This window comes from Varroa jacobsoni, unplaced genomic scaffold (genome assembly GCF_002532875.2).
Source record: "Varroa jacobsoni isolate VJ856 unplaced genomic scaffold, vjacob_1.0 scaffold_1331, whole genome shotgun sequence".
In the NCBI taxonomy this organism is placed as follows: domain Eukaryota; kingdom Metazoa; phylum Arthropoda; class Arachnida; order Mesostigmata; family Varroidae; genus Varroa; species Varroa jacobsoni.
The window spans coordinates 278,261-304,494 of record NW_019214233.1 but is presented as its reverse complement, the minus strand read 5'-3'; the positions used below and the strand labels follow the sequence as shown (position 1 = coordinate 304,494).

The following is a 26,234-nucleotide window of genomic DNA, read 5'->3' as shown; positions in this document are numbered from 1 at the left end:
ACTTTTAGTAAAGTAATTAATGTGTTATAGTTAACTCTTTAAAGTGAGTGCCAATATATCTGTTCAATTTTAATTATAGCGCTTGGCAAACGCCGTTGAGAACGCTCGTCGAAGATACACATTCTCCCCTTAAAAGAAAGTAGCCTCTCCTATCTAATTACTGCTGTCTGCACTACAGGAATAGCGAGGCCTTTTTCGGATACTAACAACAACCGCAAGCAAGAAGAACGGTGTGTGCATGTCCAGCAGCTTCACCTGTACACGCTTCTATCAGCTGTAACAGCTCAACTTCGTTAGCAGCATAATTAAATACCCAGTATGATCTATTGTGTTCACAGGTACAACGACTCTCTCATAACATTCAATTGTAAGTACGACGTTTTACTTACTGTTATTGTTAAATCCTCAATAATTTTTCAGATAGGTTTTTATGTGAGAAATTATAATAGTTATACGTGAGCACGTGTATTTTGTAAAATATTTTAGTGCATTTCAAAAGGAAGTAAAACGATCCGCGTTGCATGCTATCAAAGATCGTAGACATTTTTTTTTTATTTCCTCCATAGCTCAATTGAATCGACTAAAAAAATGCAAATAAACATACATGAATGACACAGTAATGACAACTCGGTAATAACAAGGAAATTCTGGACTATTTACCGTTATTACATAATGCTTGTATGCTATTTAGACACGATATTATTGGTACACTCGATATCAAGTAAAGCGTGTATATACAAATAGAATTGACACAGATATATATATATATACCATTCATTAAATTGGTATAGTAAACTGTCGTCAGCGGGAACGACGAATATTCGTAAAGTGATAAGAGTAACTTGAACAAAAGGAACTTCAGCGCCATGTTTTTCGACAACTAAAATAAAATCTAATACTTGTCAATTAGGAATAGAGTGCAGATGTAAAAACTTGCAGGATGCTGTCTTCATCTTGTGACCATTAACAAAAAACATGTAGAACTCTCATTCTACATTCTAGGAGGTACAGTTGTTACTTCATATAGAAGATATGCAAACATCAATTTCCTATTAGCTTGTGTAACACAACAATGCCCATGACGGAAGCTCGGTGCCATTTGTCAGGGCAATCTCTTCCGTTTAAAGGTAGAAGCACACAGTAAATAGTGCTTATAGTAACAATCGCATAACAGCGCTACGGGGATCGAAAACAGCCTTCTTTCTACCACTTCATTTCGCCTGTAATTCGTCGAAGGAATCCAGGAAAACTATGAAAACAATTATTACAGTAACATATTTCTTAGCGTTTTTAATGTCTCCCTAATTACGCAATGTAATTCAGTGGCCGATACGAGTTTTCATTTCCTCAGTTTTTGTATCGTTCTTTTCTACCGGACAGATAACCAAATTGAGGGTAGTAAAAAAAAACTTCTATATAGTAGAAAAGTATCAGATTGACAAAATTTCAAACAGTTAACTGACTAAATGCATGGAATATTGTTTTGAATGACAAAAAAAATCCGCATTCCGCAAAAGGTATCCGCATTCTTAAATAGGTCATGTACTTACCTCTATCAGTTAGATGTACACGTTGGCTATTGTTTTTAATATACTAGGTCCACTTGGTCAGCTTTGTATGCCATTTGACTTAGTTACTCATAGCCGATATGCCAAGGTCCGAATGTCATTGCTTAATAGTATCCCCATAAATAGAAGTGTTTAATGATGTACGGCAGTTTACTACCTGTAAATAAATGCTTTACTTTATGTTTACCGCAACAGACATGCCTTTGTTCGCTATACTTGATACCAGATAAGAGCCAGATTTTTACAGAAAAAAAAAGATCGTGTACTATTCATTACGAAAAGAAATACCTGATTTTTGGAGCTTAGACAAAGATCAGCTATAATAAAACATGTTCGCGTGGGACAAATCCCTATCGTTAGTTTTTAAGCGGTTTCTGAAAAGTCAAACAAAATCTCCAAAGAGGCAAATCGAATAATGCTCAATACAGTTTAGTTATGAAGGGCCCGAAAAGAAGTTATTTCACACTTAGATCCTAGTTATAGGAAAAAAAACAGCCGCTTGGAAGAGCATATCAGCTGCTAGTTCAAAGATTAATTCCGCTGAAATTTTTTATATGTAGTATACTTGAGCAACACTCCACCGAGGTTACACTTGCCAATATTGCTTTTATTAAAAGCACTAATTGCAGATTAAAATAGGAATATTTTGAAAATGACTAGAGAGTGGTTAAGGGATCAGTACTGGAGACGTAATTATCATGCATTATGAAGACATGACGCCACAAATGACATATATAAAAAAATACGACTGGAGTATCTGTCTTTGCCTGACAGATATTCCAGTCGTATGACAGTCTTAGAAATAACCCATAAGAGGATGCCCGAATTTAGATATTGCCCCCAGTACACAGGTTAAATGGATAAATGGAGTGATTCATAAAAAGTATTCAAGAATCAGAAATAGACGATATATTCATCTGTTATAATTCAACACTTTGCTAAATCATGTTATTGCGTTACGGAAAAAAGTCGTTCAGCTGACATTATTATTGTTTTTTTTGTGGCTAGAAGAACGCTGTGTTATTAGGTATAGCTGACTTTCAATATGATTTTGATAGTTTTACTATTTTTTTTTTCGTTTAATGCCATGATGCTATGCATCAGCACTCAGGGACAAGAATTATGTCCTGTTTTAATGCGAATCTATGGCTGAGTTAACAAAAAAAGGGCCACTCAGTGATACGGAGTTCCTTTCCACCAAAAGCCCCACAGTTTAGACAATCGTTGTATGTTGACCCGCGTAGGTGTGCGCCTTTTTAAAGACGAATAAAAGGTCCTATGCTACCAGTAATCTTTCGAGTAAATGCTAAACCGAAACCTCACTGCGAAAGTCAATATAGTCTTTTTAGGAATAAAAACTGTTTTTTTCTAGTGATGAACAATAGATCCATTAGACGGCACTACTTGTTCAAAACAAACATCGTATGAGTGCAGCAGGTGAATGATACTCTTTTGTACCGCGAAATTCGAAAATACTTCTGATGAAACAGTACTCATAGTTTTTAACTTTTCCATTATGACTCTGCACTACAACGAGTTAGTATATTCGGAGGATAGAATAAATGTTGCTTAATAATGTTACTTTTGGTTCTGCTAGATACTTGGAAAATGTCGATACTAAATGGAGCACTGTTAATTAATTAACTCGCTCGCGGTATCCCGCCGCCAGAATCTGCCCAAAGGATTCTACCTTTAATCAATGTGACTGTATGATAAAATGTTAATTTCCAAATACCGGTGCAATTATCTATGCTCTATTTTTAAATACAGGTGAATATATATGAAATTTAAGTTTTTTTAGCAGTTGATCCTTAAAAGTTGCATACGCTAATTTCCAGCCGTTTTTCTGAAAAAGATGATCACTTTATCAACACGATAATTATCGTCTACGTAATTCATATTCAACATATTGGATAACTTAGTTTTTGTATGACTCTTTGAATATAGCGTGGTGTGACAAGAGCTTTGCTTGTGACACCTTCCATAAGTCTGAATGTTCTTCTGTTCTGACTTTCGCGGCTACAAGTTAACCCTCACATCGCCAATCCAACGGCCTTTTGCTGGTCTTCTTATTTAGTTGTTAGTTGTCTTCGGGTAAAGCAATCCACAGAAACCTCTCACATTATCCGACATTATAGATTTACTAATAACTTAGATTGAATCGTATCAGTAACAACTGTTTCAACATTTTCCATCGAATCGTTTATTTGGCACGTATAGTATATCTATATGTGTAAAGTTCTGCGCAAAAAAGTAAAGTTGCGGTTTATTCACTTATCGTCGTAATGTGAGATACTAACTAAACTTTGCTTTGTTCTAAAGAAACATTTTGTGAGTACACGTTATTTATATACAAAAGTATACATTTGAAGCAAACACAAAGTTAAAAACGTTAGACTGTCATTAGTACCGCGTTAGATTTCAAGCACCGTACTTGTAAGGCTAATCATAGTGTCATGCTGGAAGGGGAAAAGATTCTAACTTGTAAGAACTATTTTGATAAGAAACACCAGCTTTTACAAAGGAACTTCACTGTAGAAAGCATTCTGCAGTTTGTATGCGTTATTAATGTTGAAAATAGATAATAATGTCAGAAGCTGTACCTTTGGCCCGATAATGAACACGAACAGCCGACGGTCAACCGTCTATGATCTACGGCTACCGAATTCAATAACTTAAGCAAAGCTGCAAATCTCGATCTCGAGGCTAAATTCGTTAGTTATGTTTCAGGTAACTTGTAAGCCACAGATTTACCATATACTTGCTGTGGTGTTACGTCTCGACGTGTAACTGACGCAAATATCGCCTAGCTTTGGAAAAAATTCGTATACCCTTCCAGATACGCCTCTGATATAGTAAAAATTTAGAGTTTATATATCACGTATGACAATTACTACTAAGAACGGTCTCCAATGACGATAGAATGAGTTGTTTATGCGGTTTCCAAACTATAACCGAGCTGTCTTCATATGAATGCTACCAATAGCTAAACAGAGTAAAGAGTCGATTGGTCTTATATTCTTGTATATGCCTATCTTTCTTTGGCCCCTTCAAGCTTCAATTCATTTGGAAGTGGTGACATGATAACAACTCATCCATATATGGCGTCTCCGAACACACGCGTGCGACATAGACATAGTATAAAATCTTTCGTCTATCTGCAAGAAAAAATTTCAGTTTCACCAGACACAAAGATGGCTATTTCCAAACTTGTTCGCTACGCCGTGTGGTTAGCAAGCTAAGCTACTCGATACCATCTCTTGCCAAGTAAAGGGATGGTGTCGGACAAAATTGGGCTATTTTTTTGCCCTTCAGACAGCTCAGAAGACCTTTTTTTTTTTGTTAAAATTCAATACAAATAATGTGATGCTTGAAAATACTGATTCTGCATCCTTGATAAAAATGTTTTACGGTTTGTAAATAGAAATAAGAGGTATTTTTTGTAGAAGCCAGGTACGAGTTCCTACAAATGAGTTTAGGAGATGCGAAACAATTTTCTACCTAAACTAATTAACCTAACTAATAGTTAGATCGGTCGACGACTGTAGCAGAGAACGCAATACTTTATCTACTGCTGCAGTTTTATTTTTGGTTCAAATAAACTAAGACTTTATAACGGTTCGGTTATTATATTTCTCATAATTAGTTAGTGGTTATCTAAAACTTCTATTCATTAACGATCATAGCTCATGGCCATCTAGAGCTAGAAGTCTTGTGTATTGCTAGATTTTTTTCGCTCTTAGGCACTCCATTGATATTGCCAACCTTCGAGTTATTCATGCCGCACTCTCGTCATTATATGATTGCTCGCCATGGAAAGAGGTCATTTCAGCATATTTCCTTATAATGTCCCATTGTATTCTAGCCGCCTTGGTGGGACTCCGTAAATCTCCGCTTAAACTTATTAAATAGGCGCTTAACAATGTAATATGTTATTGTAACAATGTAAGGGACATTTCTGGAAAATCCTCCAAATATCGTTTTTGATAAAATAAAATAATCCTAGTCACTCACTGCCTAAGGTGCATAAAAAAGTGCAGGTCATAGCTGTTGGGAAATGGAGTACTCAATTTTTGTACTAAGGCTTCTCCAGCGCCTTTTGAAAAAGGCTCCTACATATTAGATAGGACTACCGACAGGAAAATATTTCCCTGGTAGAGTTATCACCACATTCTGTACCGATGCCGCCATTACTGTTGCTTACTTGACACTAATACAACGATTGTTGTGACGGTTGCGTTTTCCCGCCTCCCAGAAACTAAATTAATAAAAAATAAATTATAATAATAATGACACATCGGTTAGTACCCCATTCAGAACACGCTAAGCAGGCTATGGCCGTCATTGCCTTCTAGAGCTGCTCGGTCGAAAGCTTTTCAATTTCCTTCGATTGTTTGCCTATCTACGAACGGCGTACGTATGGCTCTTACATCATAGACTCTCACGCTTACGACAAAGACGATGAAAACTATTTTCTCGTTAAGCACGCAAGTTCTATAACTACTTGAACGATGACTTCTGCGAGTAACGTTTGTAGTCGCCAAGGAAACTATTAGGACATCAGTGCGAGCAGTGGCGGCGGCCGCAGGCGTTATGCTTGTTTTTTTTTATCTCACGGTTTTTGCTCGTAAAACTAGGCTACTGAGTTTGATTGGGTACGTGACAGTACAACCAGTGGCTTTTCAGAGGGGCAATGTTTGCGTTCAGTTTGTGTTTGTTGAGCGTATGTGTTTTGTTAACGAATGCGTTTATATGTTTCATGTAGAGTTTTACTGGCGCTTCTTCCGGTGCTTGTAAAGTCTTTCTATGATACGCACGTTAAAACGTATATTTAGAGATAACAAACAACATCTTACTAAATTGAATTACTTGAATCAAATTTTAAGATAGAGTGGATCGACAGGCCGCGACGACAGACATGACGAAGATGAAAGTCTGTAAAGTTAACTTTGTAGAACGCTGTCTTTATTAGCCAGAACTTGTAAAGTTGTAACAGAAATGATAGTTACATGACTGTTCTGTAACACTTGTGTAGATTAAAAAACTTAGACATGATTAGGAACATTTAGAGGGCTTTTTTAGAAGGATCACCCAAAACCACAAGGTAAAGAGGCCAATATGTGCTAAAGAAAGGCAAGTTGGAACGGGAATTTACTGTTATTCTTGTTATAAGCTGGAGCTGGAATCGACAAGACCCGTCAATGATTAGCTGATCCCTGCCTAGTGTAATTACAATACATCGTACATTAAATATCGAGAGAGTGCAAGCAGTGTATGCGACGAAACTCAGGTTTTTTCTTAGGCAAACTGGTATTCTAAAGTTTATGCCATCTGTGGCTTGACAGCTCTGGCATTGCTTTTGAAGTAAATTAACCGTACGTTCTCTATTTAAAACGCCACTTTAGTTTTGTTACCGTTTAGGCACGATATTTTAACAGCCATGAATAGCCAGCACCGAGCTGGTTTTGTCAATCTTCTATAACCTGTAATAGTGTTTGGATTTGGGAAAAACAATAAAAAAGTGTATATAGGGAACTAACGATCATCTGGTAGTACACACTGGTCATTTGAGTTTAGTTCTGTCGGAGTGCCAAGAGAACGTGCTTCCGTGCGGACGAGCTTATCGGATATACACTCTTAGCCTTCGGATATAGAAGTTCCAGAAAATACCTTGAAAGCCGTCATTAATTGAGCTTCTCATCTGAGCGTAGATTTTATATAGGTTTTTGCCGCCTCTAACATCGTAAGTGTTGTCCTAATCAAATTGAAAAGTTTCGAAATAACTAAAAGGGTTGCAATGGTTGTTTTTCGCTCTTAATATGCCTAATGTTTAATTGGGAAAAGGGCCATTTTGTGTTTCGTCCAAACACTTTTTCGTATGCCTCGAGTCATGCCTTATTGGACAACGGACGGTTTTACGCAAACTTGGACACGTTCACTAGTCCAGTGATGATAACTACCAAGGTAAGTGATTGTTAGAAATACGCATCGGGTTAAATAGGACGCTAGGTGCCTTTATCATTATGAGTAACATCTCTAACTTCACATCATTTGTATTGTAATCCCCTTAACTTAATGAATTATTTTTACGACGCATTCAGGGTAAACTAATTATTTCGTATAAGTTATCTGTAAATGCATTTACCCCTTAGACACGATATGATGTTCTCAATCTTTATGAGCAAAGATTTGATCACAATTGATAATCAATTTTATTAATAGACCATATTACGTTTATGGCCTCCATGGGACTTTTCATTGAAATTTGCTTCGAAAAAATTTGGTTTTTCTCCAAACCAATCAAAAAAACCAAGCGAAGATCATTTGGACAAATTTAATTTCCATAAAATGTCAATACACCAAATATAACTTCCTTGACATCTATGTTAAATGCGGTGGTAAAACATTAGCAAATCGATAGTTTTCGTCGACATCGTTTTAGAATCTCAATTGCAAAGTGTGGACTTCTAAAGCGTGCCTCTGACTTGCTAGTATATTATTCCTTTAAGGCGACTAGGCCACGACCTGGTAGGGTACCCACAAACGAGGCATCACCTGTACACGTGGCTGCCGAAAGTTCATTTGCTTCACGTATGTTCTTACAGGATTCGCATAAGTGCTCGTCCTGCTATACTGCAGGTTGTCTAAGAAAGGCGCTTCTTCAGGGACACACCCTGATACAACTGGGGAGTTATATCGCCTTCATCTATTGCTGTGGTGCACATTGTCTCCAAAAAAATTATATAATTTTTAACTCACTCGATCGTTTACTACGATTGAAGATACGACCCTCGCTCTATCTTTAAACATTACAGATTAGGCGAGATGATGAATTCGGTAGAACGTGGCGAAACGTAACGTGAATAAAGCTGGAAACTGAGGTACTCTGAATTAAAGCTATGACAATACCAGCACTAGTGAAGAAGTCGAAGGCTTAGCTTCTCTACGCCGACAGAAGATAACGGTAATGAAATCGGGCGCAATCGTGCAACAGTACAATTATACTTCACTAATGTTATAACGGGTAAGTTAGTTAGAAAGAAATTTTAAATAATAATAATGACAGTGGTGGTGGGGGGTACGAGCTGGTCTAATTTATCTCGTTAGTAAGCAGTCGGCACAGAACAGAGCAGATAGCAGAACACTTTTAACCTAACAGATCCGAAACTAGCTTTCAAGGACCCAATCATAGGGCGACGCTAAACGGCCCGTCGTTTAAAATGCTCGTACGTTATCATATTTTATAAGGCTGCCGAGATAGTATCGACCATTTTTCTAGACAGATGGCTTTCGAATCACATATATCATGTTATATGGGTCGCGTCGTTGATTTCACTGGAAAACTCTTTTGACAGTAGTAGATGTGTCAAAACGGCTGAAATAATTCTATACAGACCTAAGGTAGAACGCCTTGAAATTCCGGAAAAAAAGCACCACGTTCTATTACGATAACGGCACATACGCAATGCGAACCCATAGAGGTATTGCGCTGTTCATGTAATCCGGATCCGGCGTCAATGTCAAGTAGTCCTAAAAATTGCTCGGCCACTTTCGTTCTGGAAATTTCAGTGTAGCAGATACTCCTTGTAGTGGTTGACATATTACGAGAAAGCTTAATGAAATCATAATGAAATCTGGCTAGAACCCATACGTGAATAGTTATTATATCGTCAAAAGTATATATCAACAGGCTGGAGGAAAGTTGCTTTTTTGGGGGCTGCTAAGCAAACTGACCCAAATTCAGTTACTCGATCGTATTTTCACCTACTGAACTCTATAAAAACGCTACAAAATCGAGCCATTTTCACACAAGTTGATCACGGGTAATCAAACACGACAGTAACGTACTAATAACGATAATAATAATAATAATAATACATGAAAAAATAAAAACGATAAACTTGACGGTTTATGCAACGGTCCATACTGACGCGAAACAAATGATACTATGTGCTTAGCTATATAGGGGAAGAAATCGTATATAACGGCGTAAGAAATACAAGCCGATCGAAGCTAGTTGACAAAAAAGGCGTTACCTTCCGTCTTGGCGATGCCTAACCACAAACATCTTTAGTTACCCGGCAGAAACCGAAAAAACAAGAGACTGGAACGGCAAATTCGAATAAATCCGTCACTGAATGCACGGATTTTGTACCGTCAGACTACGATCTGTTTTGGTATCGATAGGACTTCCTTAATAGTGTTAGCCTAGTTTCAATGGAGAACTGAAAGAAGCCAGAAAACATAGAAATTCTACAGTGACAAAGTTGTAGTGTTAGTAGAAAGATGGCAGGTGGCCATCGATCTAAATGGGCACATGCTCGATTTGGCAATACTACTAGAATGCTGACTTAAGATAATCAATATTCTCTTGACAAGCTAATTAATAGAATACACCTTGAATATGGACAGCGTAGAAGTTTATATGGTTCGAAATTGTCGACCTGGCCAGCTATCTACTTACTAGCGGCTTGAATGAACCGACCACTGCAGTATGCGATTACTTCGGTAGCTGGCTACTTTGTTTTTTTCTCTTTTTTCGAAGTTAGCCGATCACCTCGACGACTCTGTTGTAATGATTATGTGCGCACACCGGTTAGTTAACTAGTAGAAGGCTAAATAAGATGGCGCCGTCCACTTAGATTGATGAGTGATACAATCAGCATAACGATGTTAACAGGAATATACCCGTCCAGACAACATCCACCGATTTTGCCTTAACGTACACCTATCTACTACGTTGAACTTGATTGAACTGGCCGCGTTTCACAACCTATATGATTGTTACCGAAACGATTTTTCCGTCATCATGAATGTTCGACGTGATAAAAAGTCTCCTCTGTTTTTTATTTTGCCATATGTTAGTCGATGGGTCGAGTCTGGTCTGCCGTAAACAAATGTGCCTGTAAGTCTTCGTAACACCTTCAACGGCTTTGCATTATCAGCTCGTTTGACGTATAATTGTATGTTTTCGTATCTTCAAAGATAGCATGACTCGAATGTAAGCCGATTTAATTTAAGTGGATTTTGGTTTTACACGCTACATAGGATCGAGTAATTTTCTGTGCTGTTTTTTTTCCTTGCCATACTTGTTCTAGTGTTCACAGTAATGTCGAAGGGTCAAGTTCCCGTAGAACTGGCTATTGCAATCGAACCTCGCAGCTACGTTGCCGCCTCGTGGATATAATGAATACACCCGTTTTTTGCAAATGTTTACTAAACAAAACCATTATTCAAAGCTACCAGCGCTCTGTAGCTCATACCTCATACTGGCAACATGCTTGAATTTCTTTGGTATTATATAGGGTGAAAAATTGTCGGTCTAGCTAAGCTTGATTCACTCTGATTCGCTGCTGTTTGTATAGAAGGACGATACTGTTATTCAGCTATGGGTCGGATAGGAACGTGCAGTTCCTATAGATACTTGGGCTCTTAATCACTGAGACACTTTGGCTGAACGTAGTTTACGTTATACGTACAACAAGTTTCAGCCATTTTAGATTACCGTTTGTAAGCTATCTATAATGAAAGTCATATATATATATATAAATTATCTAATTAGATACTAAATGTGGATACTGGTTAAATTCGAGCTCATTGGCTGGTTATAACAGTTCACATAGCTTTACAATGGTACAGTTCGGTACTTGAGTTGAGCTCCTATACGGTTATACTACCGTTATCAATAGCTTGCTAATAGACCCGTTCCATACTGGGCGTGTTCGATGATTGAACTATTTTCTCTTTTATATCGTGTACTAATTCAGCGTAAAAGAACATTGTCGGTACGATTACTTCATGTATCCGCGCCCCCCAATGGGGTATAATTTCATTTTATCGTTATACGTCCAACGAGTATTGGTGGAGATATATACTTAAGCCGTACTATGCCTGATATAGTTAGCTCTATTTACTGGTAATAAAAATATCGGTTCTGGTGTGCCGTGCAAATTACTGTTAAACGGAAACTGTTGCTTTTATCGTTCATATTATTATATTCAAGATTGATTAGGGCTGTAACTGGAATTTCCACTTCTTTATATATCTAAGGTGACTCAGCACGAACGAGAGTTGGCAGTCAACGTTTGCCCCCCGTCGAAACAGGTCTCTTAGTTTTTTTTTTTTATCAGCCAATACCGTTGTACGCATTCAGTTTGTACGTGTGTATATATATACTGCTGTTGTAAGTAATTTATCTCCAGCGTCAGCTTTTCTTGATAATCATTATGTTAATTATCGTTAGCAGCCTTCAATTGATGTCAGTTTGATGCAGCCAACGAGAAACATGGACAAAAGTAGATTTAATTTTGTCCACTGGACTAGTTGGGCCACTACGTGTGCAGTCCCTAATGCCCATTAGAGAATATGTGCCCAGTAAACACGAAAAAAAAAAAAAAAAAAGCCAATTTAGCAGCAATTCGGAAACTTCTACTGTTGGGCAAATGCCACTTTTTGTATTGTATTGGCAACTATTGTAAGTTAACGTTATATCATGCTGCTGGTACTCTTGTTGTGGCTATTATAGTCAGAGTCTCTAGTCTCGAAGACAAAGAATAGCTCTCCTCAGTCGATCCATGCCAGTGACGCAACGCTGTTCCCGCTAGGTGTCCACAGGCGGTCGTGCTCACGCTGAAAAAGGCTATAAAAAGTAGTAGAAAAGTTATTGGTAAGACGGCTAGTTGAGCCGACAACTGGTTGGCTAGTAATCTTGGCCGAGTAGACGGTAATAGCGATTCGTTCGCGTTTTTTCGTTTTTATTCCTATTGACGACTAATTCACTGGAACTAATAACGCGTGTTACGCTAAAGAGGGACAAAGACAAAAAAGTAACACAAAAAAAAAGAAGAAGAAGCAAAGACGAAGCAAGCCGATTGAAATAGACGAAGAACACCATTTGTTGAATTTGAGGCCATTTAGCGTAAAATATCTCTGTTTTATTGGTTTTGCCGTTCCACTACGAGTCTATAAAGAACAGATAGCCACAAGCATGCTTTCTATCTTTGTACATTAGTGTTCGCAATACCTGCATAGTCTTCGTCAGAAAATAACTTAAACTGCTGTTACAGACTTCCGGCGTAAGCGCAAACCCCAAGATGTGCAAGCCAAGAACAATCGCAAAATGCCAACTAATATTACAAACGCGTTATAGTCACCTTTAAGGTCGTTTCGTCTGTATTCACCTGAACCAGAGTACGATGGATATCGAAGCGGCAACAGTATGTATACACGCTGTTTGCTTGCCACCCGCTAGTAAAGATTTGCTAAGCTTCCTTGGCAAAATGCACTTACTACTATATAGACAGATGAATTGCTAATAGGTGGCCAACGCTACTCCATCAGAAGTGTAATGTCACAAACGCATAACACTTTCATACCTAATTGGAAGATGGAAAATATCCACAAGGTCAAACACTGAATTCGTGCAATGCAACTGCACAACTCCGTGGTTCACTAGATCCTATCAGCATTAATATTCGAGGTAACCTAACTCAACATGGCTGTGGCAGCTTTGAGAATCACGCATTATGGTTCCTGTGTTTACCTTGAAGTCGCACTATAGTCGAATATGATTGCCTGCGTTTTCCGTCGATGTTTCTATCTATCTATCGATTGTTTAAGCTTATTTCTAAGCAACACCGTTTCGTCCGTTGCAATGCACAATTCGTCACTGTTTCGACGCGAATATCACCAACTTCCTGCTCTCCGTATCTCTCTCTCTCGCCTGCACCACTGTCCTGCCCCCTTGTTTATATTGCGGCCCCTTTACTACTCAGTCTTGCCCTATTTCTTGAGTCCCCCTTCTCCGCGGGTTCTCAAATGACCATCTCCAAAGACACCGAAACTCTGATACCAATTATTAGCCTGGTCTGTCACGGTTCCCTGCCCACCGTGCCCGTAACCAGCGCGCGGGCGCAAACTCTGAGCGGCGTAATCCCGAGGAAAGGCCAATGCCCTGTCAGCTCCAAGTGGAAGACCATGTTCTTTCTGTCCATACACCAGTTGACCATATCGCTGTATGTCTCCGTATCCCGGATTCGCTGCATACTGTCGCCCGTCGCTCTCGTCGTATCGGGAAAATTCGACGGAAGCACCGTATCGCTGCGACGTCGGCGCGTATTGTCCCAACGCTCCATACCAGCCCGGAGAATCGTACAATTCATTTTCATAACCACCATAGCGGGCCGATGCCATAGAGGCACCTCCAACTAGAATCGCGGTGCACCATATAGCTAACATGTCCGCTGGGCAAACGTAACACCAGTTTCTGGCGCTGCCTAAATAAACATTCACCTTCAACAACGAGAACCGTCGTCGGTATCACGAAACGGGAAAGGGTATGACATAAAGGAAATAACCAGTACGGCGATACGGCACACGCGCTAGAGTACCCTTACACCTTAGAAACCTAGTTACAAGCAACAGTGATAGCACTTGTAAATTTAGAAAAAGTGTCTATTTGTGTATGTGGGTGTAGTCTGTATCACATTTAGTCCTAATGGAAGATTTTGACTAGAAGGGGCGAACCGATCATGTTGAGAGATTTTCGATTGCTATGAGAAAGGGCTGACACTATGGGAAAGGCGACAAACTTCATTGCGGATGACGGCGATCATCATGACAAAAGAAGGAATAAATAGCCTTGTTACTATCATCCGTCATCATCAAAAAGTACAGCTCTGACCTTGCGGTTCATGTGCTGTTTCAATTTTGTCAGAAATCATTAACGACCACTTTGTCTAGTTATAGTTAAGTAAATATGTAACTACTAAAAAAAAACTTAGACTGACTTAGTTCAATTGTCAGTCTGTCCATGCGAAAAACTCGTTTAACAGTAAACAGGAAAGTGGTTATGAAAACTAGCTCGGAGCTAGTTTAATACATTACAGTTGAACCGCACTTGAATTGGATGCCTGCGAAATCATGGAACGAATAGTACGCCACCTTTTGAGACTATATTTGTTCGGGGTTCTAGTGAATAATAACGACTCGTATGACGTACGATGGTCGTAATAACGTATGCCCCTTCCACAACAAATTTACAAATGAATGTATCAGGCGTTTTAGCACCCCATTGCACACAAGCCCGTCTAGCATAATCACACAATATGGCGCTTAGTGCTTGAGGGTGACCTTATTTGACTATGACCTAGCTTGCATCTGGGTATTAGCATCATCTGCTTTAACTATGAAACGAGTTTATTTGATCATCTAGTCGTTATGGAGTAACCGGCAGCTCCCTTTTCTCAGCAAGAACAAGCCGATAAACTAACGATTTTGCCATAGGGAACGTCTGAGTAAGCATCGATTATCTATTTTAGTTGGCCATCATCTTAGCTCACGTCAATTGGAATGATAGATAACCTTAAACTGCTCCGTGCTGCCATCTATTGACAAAACACTTTAACATATGTGTATGCTTGTGTTGTTGTTCAGCTTTTTTTTTTCTTTATTTAATTCTTCGTTGTACAAGAATAGACGAATGGACTAGTGTCCGAGCTCATATTCGGCTCACAGAGATGGAAACAGAACTGTTTAAAAAATAATAATATTAATAACGATTTTTATGCCCGAACCGTGTACGAACGGCGATTCTGAAGTAACATCGTCTAAGTTACCGGCTGACAGGTAAGGGTTTTCTTCTTTAATAACAGTGGCTATAGACACTGCGGCATAGGGCATTTCTCTCACATTTAATATCTGGCTCAATCGACTGAAGTGAATTATTTGGTATAACAGAACTCTTAACTTTGGCCGTACAACGATTTCTTCGCAACCATATAATACCGAGCGTTTTCAGTTAGTAGACACGTAATGGTCGCTCGTGATGAACTAGTCGCACAAGTATATTATCCTCATAATGGCAGATACGGTCAAATTCACAACGCTGAATTAACAAAAAGACTATTTTCTGACAAGAGACAGTGTCTTCCCTATTAGCCGCGCTCCAATATCCGTAGTATCTATCTTTCCTATTAGGCAAATATCGAAGTGCTTCGATGAGGGACGTTGTTATAGCAGCAAGGAAGCGATACCCAGATTCGGAAAATCTCACAAAAACAGATGTTTATAGGGCCGTACTACTTTGGGGCACGTTAGAACGATCCTAAAGCTATTAATTACACATTTACTGTTAATGACTGAGAAGATATTTCTTCTTACATTGTGAAATAGGTCACGCAGTTATCTTCTCTTTACTCTGATTAGCATCCGAGTTAATACGCATTATCTCCACACCGCAACGGGGACAATCAATTTGAAACAGCTTTAGGTGTGCTTACTTTTTTCGATTCGGGTGAAGTAGATTAATTAGTCGCTATACTGATTTTCAATATCGAAGAAGTATTAGTCCAATACTGGGGGCATCGTTGTGAATGTTAGGGAGAAAGGTCCCCGTAACCGTTGTCATGTAGGGTACTCTGTCGATATTTGGCCAATAGATATAAGCCAGGCGCAGGTGTCCTAAACGTTATTAAGAGAAAGTGCTAGATGCCGATAGATTCCAAGATTCCTGGTGACGATGTAGTACCTCGTTCTGTTGCTCGCTTTAAATGTATCTTGGTAACTGTGCAAGAGTCTTTCACCAATTGTTGGTTAATGAGGCACTGGCCTTCGTAACTCGAACCGCTTCTGACACACATATATTTAAGTAAGTAATAGGAAGATAGCAAAGGAGAGATTGGATTCCTTTCACGGTACGCGAGAGCGAAGAAGGTGTTTTCTTCGGGTGGACTGTTACATGTTCGTACACATACAGTCTAAACAACCACACACGCTCAAATGATTCGGGTCAGTTTGCACTTTGACAAGCAACCATCTTGTTGATAGTTCTATCAGGTTTGCTGACATTATTCAATAGGCCATGAAAAGCAATTAATCCCGGGAATTGTCACTACTTAGCGCCTTGGAGTTGGTACAATTGACAACAGGAGATGCTTTATAATGTTAGCCAGCTATACTAGCAAATGGGGTGCGTTCATATTCGTATCAAGGAAAACAGTTATTCTAGCAATTGGGTCTCATATTTGTGCCCAGTTGGAAACCCCGGAAGCAAGCACCTTTATCAGATGGCACTTATTCACGCTTTGTTCAGTAACGACAAAAGTTAGTTTACTCTATATTACGATCTACTTCATAGATTTCCGTTCTGCGAAGAATATTCGCCCGAGGATGTAGCATGAACAGCCGTGTCGTTGGCTAAATGAAGAGCAGAAGTGACTTTTTGAAGTCTCGCTGTAGCAACATACTGTTGCTCGCAAACACTCATAAAACAGAGGGAACTGAGTTTGAAAACGGAAAAGTTCATGAAGTATTGAATGCTATAATTGCTTACACCTCCACAACGTAAAACAACTCGTGGACGAATAATAGTACAATGCTCATCATGTTATTTACATACGTTGTTTACTTACGTTCATGCCGACAACGGCTGGGGTTTGTTTTGCGGGTAACTTCAAGTTATATGGTACTACGTCAAAAGTTACGCGGGCGAACCTTCGAAAACGAGTGTTCCAATCCGAGCTTATCAGCATGTGTGGTTCCTCGACATAGTCAACCAGTACATGCTCAGGAAAGAATCTCGGCTCACAATTAAGGGATATGATACCTACATTCGTTTGCTACGCTTTGAAGTTCAGAGAAAAGTATGTAAGCAAAACTATGTATATGGTATTTCGTAGGGAATACGTAAAGTTTCTATCTTAGAGTGAACTCTTTAACATGACCTGGCTCATAAGAACATTTTGTGACCTATTTGAAGACCATATTGCCGAAGAAAGTAGACTATATTCAATTATTTCAGATTGCAAAAATGTATTTCAGATCTGATGACGTTCAAATGGCTAGCGTTTTCCGTTTGCTCTGCGTTCCCAATTGACATCATAACACGTAAGCATATGCAGCTTGTAGGTTAACAATGAGGTAACAACCATTCATCTACATCCTACACCGTATATACGATAAATCTTAGTGATAATTTTTCCAAAATAACTTTTTAAAACTAGATTCCACCCACAAGTAGTCGCTGGTCAATGGTAAACTTGAAGCCAGACGAATGTTACACTCAGATAGCCGAGAACGTAACACAACGCTAACTTTTGATGCAGCCGTGGGAATGTCTATTGAAGTTTATAGAGTTTTCTTCTATCTTGACTTGATATAGAAACTGTAAGGTAGTGATGTATACATTATGGTGCAAAATAGACAATGCGTTCCAGGTCAGGCCAGAGGCGAGCTACGACCGAATAAGGAGATACAAAATTTTGAGCTCAACGTTACTGATACATCTCTCGAAGACGTAACTAACACAATTAGCCTATGCGGTCATTATGTTTAATGAACTTAAGGATCGTAAAACACGATCCACTATACCGCTGATTTTCATCGAGACTGCGTGAGATGAGTATGTGTACGCCGTGGTGAAGTTCATTATCCGTAATTGAAAGAAATTTATTATCAGCTACAGTTGTATATAAAACTTCTATATATATATATATATATAAAACCTCAACTATCACTAACCGCTGTTCCGGGTTGTTTTACTGACGCCACATTGGCTACCGCATCACGAATCATATTGACAATCCAAAACTTTCAATTACGAAAAACAATATTTGAATAAATATTATTAAAAAAAAAAAAACGCTTCCTCGTAGCATAGTACTGTGCCACCTTTACGATGGTCCGTTTCATCTATCTACATAACGACGAAGCGTTGAATATACTTTCATAAGAGACATTATTGAGTAATGCTCTGTAAACCAATGTTAGTTCTATCAATGAAAATGTAGCCCTTTAGAGACTATAGAAGCCTGTCGGTCAATTCGCAGGCCTTAATTGGCTTTATCGTAATGTACGGATAGGGATTATAACTTTAAGGTATTTAGGTATTTAAGGTAGTAAATCGACCATACGAGTCGAATGGAACCTATGGAAATATGGAAAAATATGTATATATATGAATAATCAGGATATGGTTTAATAGTCTTCGTTATTGGGTTGCTATGTATAATTATTGATGGGTGCAGCCCATAATGAACAATCGAAATAGAGCATTGTGAGATTTCAGTTCAAAGCAGATGCTTACTTTCCCTGCAGAAGACGTTTATATTAGGATTACAATAGACTGAAGGCGGGTGGACCGCTTTTACCACAGTTGAGCTATCGTGGAAAACATTACATTATTGACGATAATTTCTAGTATTACTAAAATCATTAGTTCAATATTTGTCTGTTCCCTGTATCTTGCACACGATAAGTGATGCCCTCTATAGCGTAATTTCTATTCCACATAGTTATATCAACGTAAGGACGTCTTTGCCTTAAGTGCCAGATGGCTTCAATCTAAAGGATTTGAATGCATGACCCTGCCGAAGATGTGTTTTTTCGTATAACAATGAGAGCACAAATAATGATTTCAATTATCTGGAAATTTCCAGTCGTATGGGGTACTTTGTTGGAAGGGCCAAGCAAGTAGCAACCATGGCAACAAAATACGAAGTTCGTCGGAAGTAAAATCAACCAGTCGTCATAATAAAATCGTTTCACTTGAAGTTAGTAACTTCTTTCTTTTATCTCCGTTTAGCTTCACGGCTAGAGCGAATCGGAAAATGAATATCGTAAAGACCACTGCTTTGTTCAATCTTAACAACGTTCTTTTTCTGTAACAGAAAACTTAGCCAACACACATGCTTGGCCACGTTGCGTTACGCCATTCAACTAGATGTTTGTGTCATAGAAAACACTAGGTTGGAATATACCGGTATTGAAGAAAAGTTGTTCAATATTACGATCGTCACGGTCTGATTTTTCATTTAGGCAAAACTTAAGTTCGATTTAACCTTTCGAAACCTGTGCGTTTTGTTCTCTTGACATAACCTGCTTTCAACGAGTCCACGGGTTTTACGAAGATGAGCGTAGTTAACGTACGTGACGCGCTTCAAGCAATTTCAGGCCTATGAACATGTGTTGCACATACTTGCATCACACGATAACGGGTTATCGGTACATAAATAGTACACAATACAAACGGAAAAACGTTAACTGAATATAGAACCGTTCCCTGCTTGATTTGACAAGTTCTTTCTGGAATCAATTTTCTAGGTATACGTAGACGAAAAGCTCAATAAGAATGGCCTGGACATTCGTTCTATTTTACTTTACATAGTATTAGATGGCTAAAGGCGTTGCCTGAAGAAAGATACAGTTTTAAAATGGGCGCAATTTCGTCAATAGCTAAAGCGTTCATTTGTACATGGCTCATTGAGTGAAGATCACTACCTTCCTTTCAGACCAGATGTAACCATCTATACAGCGCAAGTAAGATAGATAGTCTCTTCTATTTGTGGCTAGGTTGGTTCCTAAGAACGCCTATCGGCGTCAATTATGGCCAACTGTTCGATCGTTTAACACACTCCTAGTATCCACTAAGAAAAACTGTGTACGCACATACGTACGTGCACTTTTCTTTTTCGTCCATTGCATGTGGTAATTTATTTCCGGCTCTAGATATGCCGGATTCCTATATGAATTTGCCATATGTTTTTGGCGAAAGTGCTAGCAATTTTTTTACAACGTACAGAGTACAGTTTAAGATGGCCTGCATTAGCTTTGTCGAAACGCAATACAAAGGACGCTGGCACCCAATTCCTATCAAATTTTACATGGCTATATAAATCATTATAAAACTATTTGCGTGACCTGTTTTGAATCGAATTAATATATCAATATATAGAGCCAACTTAAATAGGATTGTTTGATTTGTTCACAGATTGTTCGTGACAATTACAACGACCCTAAGTATCCATATCATGGACGATGTCGCTTATTTAGTGTCATAAAAAATTGAAATTTTTAGCGACTTTTTATCTTTTACAAATCAAATATATAGATAATATAGCACATAGAAGTAAATATGCAACTAAGATGAATGATAGCGTTATTTGTAATGTCAATGGCTACGACGAAAAATCACTGCTGATTTGAGCTGGTCACACTAAACCATTGCCCCATTTACCCGTAAAAAAACGGGGTTCACTTTAAAAGATCATCTGTTTTCTTGTTTTGTACTCGCTGACACGTCTCGAAAAATAGTACACAATCAATGTTTTTAAAAAAAAAGTTGTAGCTTGACTAGAATAATTTGTCGGTGTGAATGAGCAAATATACGCCAATTAGACTCTAGTTTAATACAAACAAATTTAAAAATTATGCCAGTGACAAAATTCCACGGCTTGCTTCTACGCGAGCAGCTGCGTCAGCATGAGGCGGAGAATTTACATGATGTTGAAATGAGCATGAGGTTGAGAAAAATACATATACGTCCAAAAATCGATCCTACGAAAGGGGCAGCCTAAACAAAAAACAAAAAGCTTGATAACAAACACGGACCTCCTCCTCCAACGCGAAACCATCATTTGAACAGGTATGAGAATAACTCGTCCAATAATAAATGACTATATTTTCTGTTAAGTCACTTCAGATGGTCCGTATCAAAAATTTAATTAAATTACGACAAAATATGTATGTCTGCGCACATTGAATCGTACTCCCTAATCGCATAACGGACCAAGGCACGGGCTTTCTGCCAATCATCAGGGGTGCTTTTATATAAATGAATTGCCACTCCAATATTCGTGACTTCGACCGCGTATGATCATTAGTGAACCTGAGCTGCACGTTTTCTATGTATAAACAAGCGACCACCAGCCCGAGCCTGAGAACGACCGTGGCCTTCGCCCTACAGGCTGAAAACGTTTCTGGCCATAGATTATCAGAGTTTCAGAGCTAGGTCAAGTCCTTTGAAAGCCACAGATTCCTTGCACGGTGTTTATTGCCGTAAACAGGCCACCGCTGTCACTCTTGCCAAAACAAGGACGTACTTCAGGTACTATCCACTATAGCTTGAAATCTTTGTCCTTGGACCAACGTAGAAATAAGTATAGACAGTGTGCCGGTTAGAGTAAACGAGACTGTTTCTAGCAACCTCTGTCTCCAGTTGTGATTTATTTGAGACAGTTTTATAATAGCTTTATGTAGTGTATCTTCCGTGTCCTTCGATGTTGACATGGAACATCAACAACAAAAAGTCAACAACAAATGGCTGACAATATTATTGTAAACTGATGAGTCTTCATCTTGATAGTTGAATGTACTGATTCTAGGCTGAACAACGCTGCTGAGATGACCGCTAAGGTAGTAGGAGCTTACCGGCCGTTTATTGTACTCGATACGCCGCATCGACGGGTTCTACTTAGTTTAGCTGTGCTTTGTCTATTGTTTTACATTCAAAGTTCTCTAATTGTTAACTTGTTTCTAGCCAGTGGAGGAAAAGGGTGATCAGCATTGAAGTGTGTTTCTAGTCTATAGTAATTTCAAATGAAGGCTACCTTGTTTGACAGTCGATTTAGTTAAATGGTGGTAGTTATTTTTACGGCCGATTAATCATCTTCGGATGAAGAGAACCTGACCGGATTTGCTTAGATAATCTGATCAAAATCACAGGTCTTCATCATGTTTAAATCATTAATTTTATTTGACTTATGCAGTAGAACCAGTGTTGTAGGTGGAAGGAATTTTGACGCGCAGCCACTAAAATTTCAGACAAACTTTTAAGTTTGGAAACATCGTTCTTCTACAATATGTACGATTTTCATTGGTAATGTTTTAAACCGGATAAAACGTATCATCCCGAAGCACAATATTACACAATATTGTAATAAGACAACATTGACACGGCAAGCGACACACAACAACAACAACAACAAATGCAGTGTCGTTCAAAGGCGAGAAGAAAAAAATCATCATATTTACATGTTACCAATGCTTGTTATCGGGTAATACAATGTAGTTCATAAAAAATTTAGTGTATTAGGCACGAGTCTATTCTGTGCGGTTGCGAGATGTTATGCACCTATTTTTCTATAACAGATTGAAAATGCGAAGTTAGTTAGGTTATTTGTAAACCTAATTTCTTCTATAATCTAAAACGGTTTGTTTATGAAGTCACTGGCTCGAGGGCTTGAAAGGCAACGTTTTTTTGAGTTGATGCTCTGCCCGAAAGAACCAGTTTCACAGGTGGATCAGCAAGTACGAAAAGCTCTATATTTCTACGAAAATTCACTCTACTCTCCATCATATATACACGTATATATAGGTATATGCCTTGCTGTCACAATCGCATCGCAGTATACGATTTACCTTGTAAGAGACGCACGTTTGAGTAAGCCTATTTCCTGCTTAAACCCAATACGAAGCTGCGCGTCAGAATACCTCCGTGTGCTGTTTTCCTTTCCAATGACCCCTTTAAATATCGCTCAGTCGTGTTACTTTCAGCCGAAACACAGTAACCGGAATAGTTGTAGCTACAGCCGTTCGTCAGTCTCTAAATATGCAACTTCTACTCGACAGAGAATGAATTGGTCCCCTCTTCCCATCTCTTACTCTCTATTATACCGATAGGCCATATGAACTCTTCATAGGCTATCGATGACGCCCCACTATGATTATGCCGGCCCTGCAGCCTGCCTATCTAAACAAATGCCATGTGTAGAAAATATTGCTGTCCAACCTCCTATATTATTCTCTATTGTGTGGTGGTTCTAGCAGAAGCGTTGCAACAGGCACTGTATATAGGCCAGGAAAAATTACCGACGAAGCTGGGTGAGCTGTTTATTTAGCCTACGTAGTTATAAGCTATAAGAACTATAGATTACTAGCTGAAGGTGTTTCCCTATTTGAGAATGTTGGATAATGTGATTGTTTTATATAGTACATCATTCAGCTGGGTTTACAGGTAGTTCTGTTTTGTAAATCGTGACGACTTCGGGGGAACGACATGTAATCCTCGCGCCACACCTACACAGCGAACTTATATTTGCTATAATCACTCACAACAGCTCTATATGGTCTAACTAACATTTATACAACAACTTTTCTAGCATTACGTAGTTTACCGTCATTTTTCTATTAGGTGCAATTGATCTTCACCATGTTCTTTATCAACGTCTATCTAGGTATGGTATGACGTTCAAACTGTGCCAATTATCCTGTGCCTATGAAGCAAAAACAATAGACAGAAAGGAACCATGTATGTTCTTCGGTAATGCACTCAATTATGAAGCACACAAACAATTGACGCTTGATTTTTTGTATTCTAGATGTCTGTTTTATACTGTTCACTACTTCAATTGAATCGTATTGAAGATTGACGCATAACATACCATAACAGCTATTTTATATGTGCGCCATTTTGTATTTGAAAAAAAAAAACGTTACATTTATTCATATTGTTCACCGCTATGCACAATTAGGAAGATGACGGGGGCTATTTCATTTGAAATAGGCAAATGTATAATTTACCATTTGCGCCTCAATCTAGCACGATACTGTTGTAGCAGCTCTTTCGTGGACCTGAACGCACGAAAACGAGGTAACCTAGCACTTACTTATTAGTAGGAACTACCTACCTATTACTGCAAACAGCATTAATCGTATCACTGTCAAGCCTGCGCAAATAATAACAGTGTTTCTTCTCCATAGCAAAACAGGATCTCCACGCTCTATCAATGCTAATATAACAACGTTACCAATACATCTACGCATTAGGGGATCGTACGAGAATTATTAGAGGTTAAACTATCTAGTCAAATCGGTAGTTTGAACGAAGTCTTTCGTTGCAGTTATTGCTGTCCGGGTGCTGTCAGAAGGTCATCGCAGATCCTACCTGTTCTACTTTCACTTGGAACAATAAGCGAAACGGGTAGCAACAAACAACTATTCCAGTTTCAACATGCAATCAAGCATGAAGCAAATTTCAATGGAAAATAGCTTGAATGTCACAAATGCGCCGGTAGATGGCGCTCGCTATCCAGCGAGATGCTCGTTTGGAATATCCTTGTTTCCGGTCAATACTCTAACTAATATTTCAGGTAAGTCTCGCTGCAAAATGAATCTCATCGAAACGTAACGTTATACCGTATAAAGCAATGCTCAAATAAATGTTTTGTCAAAGGTGTCCGATAGAACTGCGTCCTAGGCACATCTATGACCAAGCTGAAAGATGTGTCGATTTGAGGTTCGCTATAGATGGCGGCCAAACCAGGGACCGGAACAGGTGTCTCGAGAGGGAGTGGAAGATAACAACTTAACGCTCAAGGTAACACGAAAGTAATACTGACTTGTTTGTAGTACGCCAGCTCTCTGGGCTTGCTTTTGATATACAGGTAATTAATGAATAAGAGGCGTCGGGAAACGGACGAAGTGTTGAAGAGTTCAAGCAACATAACTACGCCCATGGCATGCTGTAGCTGCTTTGCATGCCAAATGAACAAGCGTGATCCAGTGTTAAATCTGTGGTGTCATCTTGGCTCAACAGACGAAATCAGCTGCACCTACTGTGCAAGTTAACGATGAGTTAACCGTTGAAGGCCAAGACGGCGTCATCTCTAAACACTAGCAGAAACAAAAAGTTATACACTTCTCGTGTGATTGATATGGCCCATATTGTTCTTATCGTTACGGTGAGCGATATCATTATAAACAGAGCGACGAAAGGATACCTTTACGCCTCATCACGGAGCTGCTTTGCCCCATCTTGTCAAGAGCAGATAGCTGAAGCCTGCTTGGAAGACGCAGGAGACGAGGACCAACGCCAGGTGACAGGATGCGCCCGCAAACTTTGAAATATATGTCGATAGCAATAGCATGACAATGCGAGAGTGACATTCTCATAAGTGCAGAAAAGCATATTCGCTAACTGATATCATGTCAGGCTTAGGTAGGCGCAACTTGATAGCGAAACATGATTCAACATCTTCAGAGAAAGCTTGTTAATTTTAAGCGGAAAAGAGGCTGTTTTTAGTATTGTGCACCGAACGTAGCACTGGGAAGTTGTTTTAAATCGAATGACCCGTATACCTCGAAGATACGAGTAATAGGACAAAAACACATGGGCCTGCTAACAGCTATAAACCATTTCGCATACAGGCAATTTCTCATTTTTTGCAGACAAATATATGAACTTCTGAAAATACACGTAGTGAGCACCGTATGCGTGCAGATTTGTCACTGATCATTAACTTTTAATCGGCGTGGTCGTACGAAAATCATCTCATTAACAGCATTTTGTGTTTGAGTTTTACAGTGTAAAAGGTAAAATCCATCGTGTATACTGTTTACTAGCTAGGCTCATGGTTGGTATATATATAGAGTTATTTCAATGTTCTAACCATCTTGTTATTTTCCTCTATCCATTTAATCACTTTGATCAAATTAATGAATTTCACTTAAGGTTATTAAACCTACTAGATGATTCAGTAGATGTACTACGTCGATTGGGCCATTCTATTATCCTAGTCCCGTGACCGGTTAGGTTCATTTAACCTCTGTTACAATTGTCCTAATGTGCTATCCTAATTTTCGATCGATTGGAAAATTGTATTACTTTCTTTATTATGTTATTTTTATTGAAGAATATATTTCTTTGTTGAATTATATTCTTCAATTGTGAAATTGAGCTAAATTAATTTTTTCCTACAATCTAATCTTGCTCTTAATATTTATTGACACAAGTTTTGTCAACATACGTCAAAAACTCACAGCAACTGAAAAGCTCCCTATGGGAAAAGAAACATAGCATAAAAATACTCAACCGATGGCGAAAATCTAATA

The 26,234-nt window shown here is 38.8% G+C and overlaps 2 long non-coding RNA genes across 6 annotated transcripts; one reads left to right on the top strand and one right to left on the bottom strand.

Moving 5' to 3' along the window:
* Window positions 1-188: 188 nt before the first annotated feature.
* Window positions 189-19,097, top strand: LOC111268928 (uncharacterized). Of its 3 annotated transcripts, XR_002685466.2 has the most exons (5): window positions 189-367; window positions 8,384-8,592; window positions 17,388-17,453; window positions 17,783-17,967; window positions 19,004-19,097. It is a non-coding gene; the product is annotated as an uncharacterized LOC111268928 (long non-coding RNA). The 3 variants fall into 3 exon arrangements; XR_002685467.2 differs by lacking the exon at window positions 17,783-17,967; XR_015314409.1 differs by lacking the exon at window positions 19,004-19,097 and having other exon boundaries at window positions 17,783-18,318.
* LOC111268927 (uncharacterized) lies at window positions 511-14,077 on the bottom strand. 3 transcript variants are annotated; one of them, XR_002685464.2, is made up of 4 exons: window positions 13,111-14,077; window positions 8,965-12,207; window positions 1,551-1,725; window positions 512-1,220 (listed from the first exon to the last, which is right to left on the bottom strand). It is a non-coding gene; the product is annotated as an uncharacterized LOC111268927 (long non-coding RNA). The 3 variants fall into 3 exon arrangements; XR_015314408.1 differs by having other exon boundaries at window positions 512-1,725; window positions 8,965-9,124; window positions 9,605-12,207; window positions 13,111-14,076; XR_015314407.1 differs by having other exon boundaries at window positions 511-1,725.
* Window positions 19,098-26,234: the final 7,137 nt, after the last annotated feature.